The sequence below is a fragment of the Antedon mediterranea genome, chromosome 3, assembly GCF_964355755.1.
Source record: "Antedon mediterranea chromosome 3, ecAntMedi1.1, whole genome shotgun sequence".
Classification (NCBI taxonomy): domain Eukaryota; kingdom Metazoa; phylum Echinodermata; class Crinoidea; order Comatulida; family Antedonidae; genus Antedon; species Antedon mediterranea.
In genome coordinates, this window is record NC_092672.1 from 36,318,271 (window position 1) to 36,328,523 (window position 10,253).

Below are 10,253 nucleotides of genomic sequence, written 5' to 3' on the forward strand. Positions count from 1 at the left end.
TGGAAGGACATTTTCTTACGTTGCGCGTCACTAGTGAGAACCAAGCTTAGGCCTAAATCTTATTTTTATTTAAAATAAATAGAAGATGTGGACGTTATTTCGTGTTCTAGGGGGTGGGATTATCTAATGTTATACATGTTATATTTATGTATTTTTTTGATCTTATTATATAAGGTGTACAACTATAACTCTTTGGCGATAGTTGTCTTTTGCTCACTTTTTATGTTTCACTGAAAGGAATAAATAAATAAACCATACTGTCTCAGTTGAAATAGACTGCTGCTTAAAGAGATTGATAAAACACAAAAATTTGAATTTATATAAACATTTATATATTTTAATACACCTTGCAGCATACAATAAATTTGTAACAAAACAATAATTGTAAGCGTTATACAGTATATATTTTACAGTTATTCCAAGTAATAAAAAACGACGCAAAAAATCAGCATTATAAAAACTGTGAAAAACAGTAAGAATTCTTATTATACATTTTTAGATTTACATAAAAAAAGTATGAATACCACCGTACCATAAAATGTAAAGATTTGTATATATTTAACAATAGATATAAGTGAACCAGAAACTAGGGCATAAATTAGTCTTTATTAATTATTACTATTTACGACTTAGGATAGATATTAACATACTTAAATCATACCTGTATGCTTAAATATCATTGGATGAACTTGTACTTTGTAATAAATCGTTGATTTGAGAAATATCACTATGTCTGAGAAATACTGAATTAAGCTCTGTCTACACTATCAAACTTCATGTGACAAAAAATGTGACGTGCCCATATATGGACACGATGATGTCATATCACTACCATATTTGGGCACATACACAGTATACAGTAGTGTAGACACGGAGCTTCAGCAACAATCACAGACTCGCACATCTTTTCTATAGAGGGCGGTAGATAATATTTTGCAGTTGAATCTGTAATTGCACTTTTCCCAAAATCTAAATACTGTATTATGAAAGAATATTCCCTGGATAATAAATACTACTAATGATTATTACAGTATAATTATAAATAATACAAATAAATAGGATAATTACAATATAAATAATTAATTCAAATTATCATAATAGATCTAATCTATGTTTATGTTTTAAAATAATTGCACATGATTATATTTGCTGCTGCAATACTTCATTTTGACCCACTAAAATAAAATGCAATACTTCCCAGCCTGTACGTCCATGTTATATCTATACTAGTAAACAGCTTCGGGAATAGTAATTCATTTATAGGCATCCTTCCCATATCATTAAAATGTAGGCCTATTATTTACAGTAAGACGGGCCTATTATAAAAATAAGCTTATTTCAAATAAATGCTTTAGAAGAAATTACATTCTTCATGATATAAGCACAAAGGTAGCAATTGTAAATGTATATACAGTGAAGTAATTGGTATGCATTCGTTAACTGTATTTTTGTTTCTTTTTAAAACACGATTGGCACACGACTTGTAATTTTGTTTTCATCTAAATCCTAATTTGGCATATTTTTGTCTAAAATCTTGAAGTTGTCCATAGTAAACGGCAGCCCATAGTTTTACGTCATCAGTTAGGGTGAGAATACGCCAGAAATGGCTAAAATACCGATTACAACTACGGCGAAAGCGATGAGGCAGATTAGGAAAATCGTTACTCGTTTTCTCTAATGATATAAAATATATAAAAGTTAGATAATTTATAATTTAATATTTTACGATAAATAAGTACATTACAGTTAATTCATTTGCTGATAGGTTTTATTGCACATAATTTAAAGTTAATCGTACGTACGTATATTAAGCTCAAAAGCGAAATTAGGTGGGTTGACCAATCACAGGCGAAGATCTGATGATTCGTCGGGTCGTGATTGGTAAAATTACTTGCGGCGCGCTTCCGTCGTTGTGCTCAGAGCCATATATACATGGTTTTGTGCGCAGGAGGTTGTGCATTGCGTCCCAAGTGGAAAACGAACCAAAACAAACGTTCTCCTGATTGGCCTACCCGATTTGGGTTGGAAAAACCCCACCTTTTTTAAAGCGTGACAAAATCTTATAAGGCCTATATCCAAATAACTAGAAAATTAAAGTAAAGTAAATAATGATTGAAAACTATACGAACCTGCTTGTAATCAATATTTATGACTGGTTGGTCATCTCTACTATTACTACTATCCACCAATTGAACACTCTAAAGACGTGACGTAACAAGCATTTGTAAGGACAAAAAGAAAATCGTGCAAAGTAAAGGTTATGAAAGGAACTATCATTAGAAGGATACAATTCAAGTAGAAGGGAGTCGTCGTAGGGTCACATAGGCGGATCCAGGTTGAGGGGGGAGGGAGGGGGTGAACATTGTGCAATGATGCATGAGACATAAGGTTAAAGTTCAAAACTTTATTTTACAAGCCCCCTTTGGTTTTCATAAATCCTGGATCCGCCAATGGGTCACTTGGGGCGTTAATAAGCCTACCAGAGTTGTGACACAAATACTGTTATTAACTGAATGGATTTAATAAGTATGTATCAGCATCACAATTAAGATCAAATTATGAATGTTCACGTTTACATCGTTTGGTACATACTTCTACTAAGAGGTATAGGCCTACGGTAAAACAACCCCAATCCCCCATCCCACCCCACTACAAAGTTTCCCCTTAATACAGTCGAGCAGCAAAGTGCTCATTTAACCGTTAAAACGCTGTTTTTTAACTGCGCAGGTCACTGAGCATCGCCAAGTTATAGTGACTTCCGGTTCGCTTTTCACTTCGCGGCAAGCATTTTGCATGGGAATACCCTTACAAATCTGCTGCAATTTCCACCATCCGGGTTAAATTATATCTTTCTATATTTGGAAATTGTTACTCCTAATATGGAAGATTATTCCCGCCACAAAATTTTGGTATAAATAGCCTAGAAAAGGACGACAGAGCTTATTGAAGAAAAAAGTGCAGATGGAGGTGTTTGTTGAGGTAGGCTACATGATTTATTTGTTTGGTTTCGTAGGGAATCCGGCACTTTTCTCATCAGCACGGAACCTTTATAAAAACTTAGTGGTTGGTTATTAGGTTATTAATCTATCTTTTCTGAAAGTTTAAGCTTGGTTCAGCTTGTGGGACGGATTCAATATCCGTTCAAAGCTGGGGATATATTCTAAGCAGACTCCATCTTGGATTCGTATGTTTAGTACAGGCCGTGTGGTTGAGTAATTTCAATCCTTCAAAATCACTATGTGCAATCCGTTTTTAAACCAGTTAATATACCAAAATATGTTATTAGTAGCTTTATTATTTTTGATTTGGTGCTAGTTTGGTAAATATTGCAATATAAATTGTAGATTATTTGGTTGTAAAAAAATGTACCCAACTTGTAGTATTATCTAGGCCTAGGCTAGGCCTAGCCCATTTGACGGAAACCCAGTGCTATTTGTAGGCGGATAGAGAGGGCCGCAGGCTAGTTTTTAGTGGCATATCGCCGACTTATTATAATCAATGTGAAGCCATATTATTATTATGTTTAAAATGTTGAATCTATATCCACTGGATTATGGATATATATCGTCGGATATTTAAAGAAAGGCCTAGGCCTAGAACTTTTGATTTATTTAATTAATTTAGGACTATATTACGGGAAATTCTTTGCCAAAGAAAAGAAAATACGTTGTGGCTGTTGGAGGTTTGTAAATATATGACAATAATGTAGCCTAGGCTAGGAAGGACTGTAGGTAGGATGAGGTAATTTGGATGGTCATACATATGATATTTATATATACAGTATTGTGTATAGTAGTGATCATGGCGACAAAATTTAGGATGACTAAAGTTGACATTAAAATTATTTAACTATGAATAGCTCATTATTGGTGTTTTTTTTTTCTTTCAGGTTTCTAAGAATAAACTATCCGACTTGTGATTCATCTTGTGCTGCAAAAACAATCCTATTTTGATATTTGTAAATTGATGTACGTAACAGATGTCTTTAAAAATAAAAAAAAAATAAAAATTTTTATTATCGCGATGATTTAACTCAAATATTGACATATATAACTTGATATTTTAGCCTGAGCAAGATAGTTTGATAGGCATATTTTACTTCGATGTAAATAAGATATTACATGTTATACTGTATGTAAAATACTTTTTTGTAAATAAAATTATTTAATGGTGGTTAATTTATTAACTTGTTAATTTGTTTGTTAGTTATGATGTTATACTATTAATTATTTAGTTAGTAACCAAAGTGGATTCGTGGCAGTTGCAACTTGACTGTAATATGCATATATATAATAATATTTACTTCTTCTTGGATAAAGTTAAAGCAAAATAAGCAATAATAAAAATTAAATATTTATTTTGCCATAAAGAAAGCAAAAACTAAACATACAGTACTATATGTACAGTAATACCATGGACCTATAGGTCCATGGTAATACATACTGTAGTATTGAGCACCAGTAGCAGAGACGTCTGGACAATCGAATATAATCGTTATCAGCTGTCTGGGTACCCAAGGCTAGTGCTAGAAAATGGCGAAAATTCGTGTATTCATTCGCCGTCAGCGAAATGAATCCGGCACTTTTCTCATCAGAAGCAAATCAACAAATCATTTTATCAGTTTGTTTTGATATATAATCTGAATAATATATATTAAAATGGCCTTGGTTCAAGCATGTTTAACAGGTAAAATCAGATTTTTTCCTACCTAGGCCCCTTAGCACTGCGGTACCCTACGCCGTGTGGGGGAACCGATCTCGGCAGTATTTCTTAAGTAGCCTATCTTTCGTAAAATTCTTAGTTGAATTTTATTAATATAAATTTAATTGTATGAATATGCTATTTAAATGTTATTGAAATTTTTTTTTGCTACATTTTGTAATTCCGCACTACTTGCTTTATCGCGATTCCAAGATGGCGGCAATTCAAATTTTGATTTGGTAATAATTCGCGAGGTCAACCACTTTGCTGCCCGACTGTAATAGAGTGTCCCCTGCAGTGTATTAAACATTTCCAAACATGTGTTATAGGAAATTGTCCTTTGAATAAGTGTGTCCCGAACGAGCGGGGTCTACTGTTGAGGTGGGTGGTTATAGAGAATGCGTTTAATTCGTGAATAACATCATGCAAAAGTAAATTGAACCCTGATCAAACAAACGCATGCATTTACCCAAAATATGAAGAAACGGGTTTAAAGAGCTTGCTTTATTATTAACTGGAATAAAATCCATTTTTGTAAAAGTTAAAGTAATTTTCCCATTGAAGCAAATCCCCTAAAATAAAAGTAAAAGTTACATTTAAAACATGCTGCGTAACAATCACTATGGTAATAACTTTTGAAATACATTACAAATAAATAATTAACACAATAATTCATGTATCGCTCATAACCCCGTATGAATACATCAATGAATTATTAAATTGAGTCGACCATTTATTTTATTGTAAGTATAATCATATCACGTGTTAGCCTCGATTATAAATCCTATATGTTTATTTTGTTGATCTCTAAAAAGTGTCGATGGTCATCATAATCACAAGAGACACTTTCTTTAACGACAGGCGGATCAAAGGGGAAGACGGGGGATGTGATTACGATGCAAAAGATGGGACATCAGTGCTTAATCTCACAATATATAGGGCCTATACCCCACCCTGCATCTTCTCAATAATGGATCAACCGCTGTGTTGGAACATTGAATTATGAATGAATGGGAACCTTCTCTGCAACAACTCCCCCTTTCCTGCACCCCCCCCCCTCCTCACTCTCTACTTAATATAGATGTGTATTCCACCGCAACAGCCGGCCGGCCCTACCTTTTTCAATTCAGTTTATTTGTTTATCATGCTCTTATTCAACAATACATTAAAGACACTGATATAATATAATAAATAAATAAACCAAATTAAATATGACGTTCAAATACATGACTACATATAATAATATCACATGCAAAACTAGGTACACCGACGTGCTCACAAGCATACAGAGAAACGTGAATATGCAATTGTGGATATATTGTTATTGTACATACATTTGCGTCCATTCTTAGCATAGGAGGCAAAATATAGTTAAATATTAGTATGAAATAAAATTAATATTGTTAAAGATGGGTCAAGTTTCACATCCGGGTCTGATAGTAATCAAAGTAATAAATAAAGATGTTTAAGGGAAAGGGTTAAAAAACATGTGATAGATGAATATAAAGGTAATTAAAGATTATTTTGTAAACAAATATCAGAGAGGGCTGCCCCTTTATTATATAAACAACCATCAGAAATTTAATGTATAAATTAGTTATAATGGTCAACGTAGGCCTACAATTGGAGGGTGGTTACGTCGAACAATATTTGTAAATACACAATATTAAATACAATTACCACCAGGGATAAGGATAACGTTCATACCCACCCTGCAGATAGATTTGGGGGGGGGGGGGGTGGGGACGAACGCACACTCGTGAAAACCCGCAAGTCACGAATCATGATAGACTTTAAATCATTATTAATATTTGAATAGACAATACCATCCTATTAAGTGGACATTTTCCTATGAAGCAAACGAATGGTTATTATATTATTTATACTACATAAGATCAACCCCTCGAGACACCCCTTTAAATAGCTTGTTTGGTCCCAAGGTGTCCCCTTAATAGGGGTTGCTGTAATATTTCAGCTCTAAAATATGAATGGTGAGTGGGCAATAGACAGTATACGTGTTATTACGTGTATACTATCAACTGTGCATTTGTCCCATTTTGAAATACGAAAACATCCAAAGCAGCGTAAGAACATAAACCAAACTGGACTTACCTTGTAATGTGTTCTATTCACTTATTTGAGAGAATCCGTCTTAAAATTATCTATGGAATAAAGACAATCCAGAGCTGGCATACGTTACACGGCTTGCTTATAGTTATACTAAACATAACATCATAAGGCGTTGCATAGTAGATACGTGTTTAATATACAGTTTATATAAACACGCCAAATTTATATTTACATGAGTCCGCCCACAGAATTATTACTGGTACCATAATTATAATAAGGAGGATAAATTCAGGTTATTCCATTATTCTTGTAGGTATATTAATATTATTTTATGGAGATAAGTAATTTATTTGTAACTTAATAATATTTAAATGGTAATAGTACTTAAAGAGTAAAGCACAGTAAAAATATATAAATTACGTATTTATATACAGTACACCACGTGCTTTTAAAATAAGGTGGTTTTAATTGTTTATTGTTGGAAGATATTAATTAACAAGTTATTGATCAGTGTAGTACGTCTGAATAATGCACGCAGTGAAACATAACGATAATACTAGCATACTGAATAGGCCTAAATATTAACAAAAAATGTTCCCAGCATGAAAATAATATTTTGGAAATCACAATATTTTGTAATAATGGAATAATAATAGTATAATTACATGGCCGCGTCTATAAAGGCGAACTTACCGTTTTGTCGTATTTCAATGTGTATTTACTGTAATATTTAGATGCTATTTCCAATATCATACGCAGTTCATATTTTCAACCCATGTAATTTATCTGCATCATCAATCCGTTATGCAAATGAGCAAAATATCGATTACCATTGATGGCAGACGAGAGTGCGATTGTTTGTGTCCATTCATGTGTGTATTGATCCAGCCGCTAAAAATGTTTTAAAATTTAATACCGACCTTTTTATTTTTCTGATCGATAACGCAATACACGCATAATAATTATAATATTTTCATGATTAGGCCTACCATAACACAATTTTACATACGCATACGCAGATAAAGTTCTGCACGTGTTACCTCAATTTGTCTTGAAAAGTCAATATTTTTATTATTTTTTTAAATCCATGTACTTAACAGTATCTAAATTATGTCTAAATTTGGTCATTTTTCGAGAGAACTATATATAGTACAGGGATTTTTTCCAAAAAATTTAAAATTTTTACCCACGCTTTTATTTGCGACAAACTGGTTACGGTACAATGGCTCTATAAGATGTTACAAAGCAATATATGCGCATATATAGCGATATTATTGCATAATAATAGCATTTTAAAACGTCGCTATTTTGGGCATTTTTACTACTATAGTAGGCCTACAGAGATTTTTTCGCAAAAAATGGCAAAATTTTGACCCTTTTATTTTTCGACAAAACTGGTTACTATGGCTCTATAAGATGAGCAATATATGCGCATATATAGCGATATTATTGCATAAATAGAATTTTAAATAATCGATATTTGGGGATATTTTGTTTTTTTGACATAAATGGTTACTATAGTATAATAAACATGCGCAGAGTCGTATAATGGTTCTGCGCATGTCAACTGTGCTATAGTAACCACTTTTGACATAAATGGTTACTATAGTATAATAAACATGCGCAGATGCGAATAATGGATTCTGCGCATGTCAATTGTGCTATAGTAACCAGTTTTATCGAAAAATAAAAAAGTCGAAAATTTGCCATTTTTTGAAAAATTCCTGTACTATAGTACAGGGAAATTTACGAAAAATGGCCGATTTTCGACCCTTTTATTTTTTAACATATATGGTTACTATAGTATAATAAACATGCGCAGAGTCGAATAATTGGTTCTGCGCATGTCAATTGTGCTATAGTAACCACTTTTGACATAAATGGTTACTATAGTATAATAAACATGCGCAGATGCGAATAATGGATTCTGCGCATGTCAATTGTGCTATAGTAACTAGTTTTATCGAAAAATAAAAAGGTCGAAAATTTGCCATTTTTTGAAAAATTCCTTTACTATAGTACAGGGAAATTTACCAAAAATGGCCGATTTTCGACCCTTGTATTTTTTGACATAAATGGTTACTATAGTAAAATAAACATCCGCAGAGTCGAATAATGGGTTCTGCGCATGTCAATTGTGCTATAGTAACCACTTTTGACATAAATGGTTACTATAGTATAATAAACATCCACAGATGCGAATAATGGATTCTGCGCATGTCAATTGTGCTATAGTAACCACTTTTAATTTTCGACCCTTTTATTTTTTGATATAAATGGTTACTATAGTATAATAAACATGCGCAGATGCGAATAATGGGTTCTGCGCATGTCAATTGTGCTATAGTAACCAATTTTGACATAAATGGTTACTATAGTATAATAAATATGCGCAGATGCGAATAATGAGTTCTGCGCATGTTAATTGTGCTATAGTAACCACTTTTATCGAAAAATAAAAAGGTCTAAAATTTGCCATTTTTTTTTTAAATTCCTGTACTATAGTACAGGGAAATTTACGAAAAATGGCCGATTTTCAACCCTTTTATTTTTTGACATAAATGGTTACTATAGTATAATAAACATGCGCAGAGTCGAATAATGGGTTCTGCGCATGTCAATTGCTCTATAGTAACCATTTTGACATAAATGGTTACTATAGTATAATAAATATGCGCAGATGCGAATAATGGGTTATGCGCATATTAATTGTGCTATAGTAACTAGTTTTATCGAAAAATAAAAAGGTCGAAAATTTGCAATTTTTTGAAAAATTCCTGTACAGGGAAATTTTCGAAAAATGGCCGATTTTCGACCCTTTTATTTTTTGACATAAATGGTTACTATAGTATAATAAATATGCGCAGATGCGAATAATGAGTTCAGCGCATGTCAATTGTGCTATAGTAACCAGTTTTATCGAAAAATAAAAAGGTCGAAAATTTGCCATTTTTTGAAAAATTCCTGTACTATAGTACAAGGGAAATGTTCGAAAAATGGCCGATTTTCGACCCTTTTATTTTTTGACATAAATGGTTACTATAGTATAATAAACATGCGCAGAGTCGAATAATGGGTTCTGCGCATGTCAATTGTGCTATAGTAACCACTTTTGACATAAATGGTTACTATAATATAATAAATATGCGCAGATGCAAATAATGGATTCTGCGCATGTCAATTGTGCTATAGTAACCACTTTTGACATAAATGGTTACTATAGTATAATAAACATGCGCAGAGTCGAATAATGGGTTCTGCGCATGTCAATTGTGCTATAGTAACTACTTTTGACATAAATGGTTACTATAGTATAATAAACATGCGCAGATGCGAATAATGGATTCTGGGCATGTCAATTGTGCTATAGTAACTAGTTTTATCGAAAAATAAAAAGGTCGAAAATTTGCAATTTTTTGAAAAATTCTTGTACTATAGTACATCGAAAGTTTCGAAAAATGGCCGATTTTCGACCCTTTTAT

At 32.6% G+C, this 10,253-nt stretch overlaps 1 long non-coding RNA gene across 1 annotated transcript; it reads right to left on the reverse strand.

The window, feature by feature from the left end:
• Nucleotides 1–393: 393 nt before the first annotated feature.
• Nucleotides 394–7,046, reverse strand: LOC140045425 (uncharacterized). The gene is made up of 4 exons (XR_011844580.1): nucleotides 6,814–7,046; nucleotides 6,036–6,048; nucleotides 2,130–2,198; nucleotides 394–1,674 (listed from the first exon to the last, which is right to left on the reverse strand). It is a non-coding gene; the product is annotated as an uncharacterized lncRNA (long non-coding RNA).
• Between the last annotated feature and the right edge of the window lie 3,207 nt (nucleotides 7,047–10,253).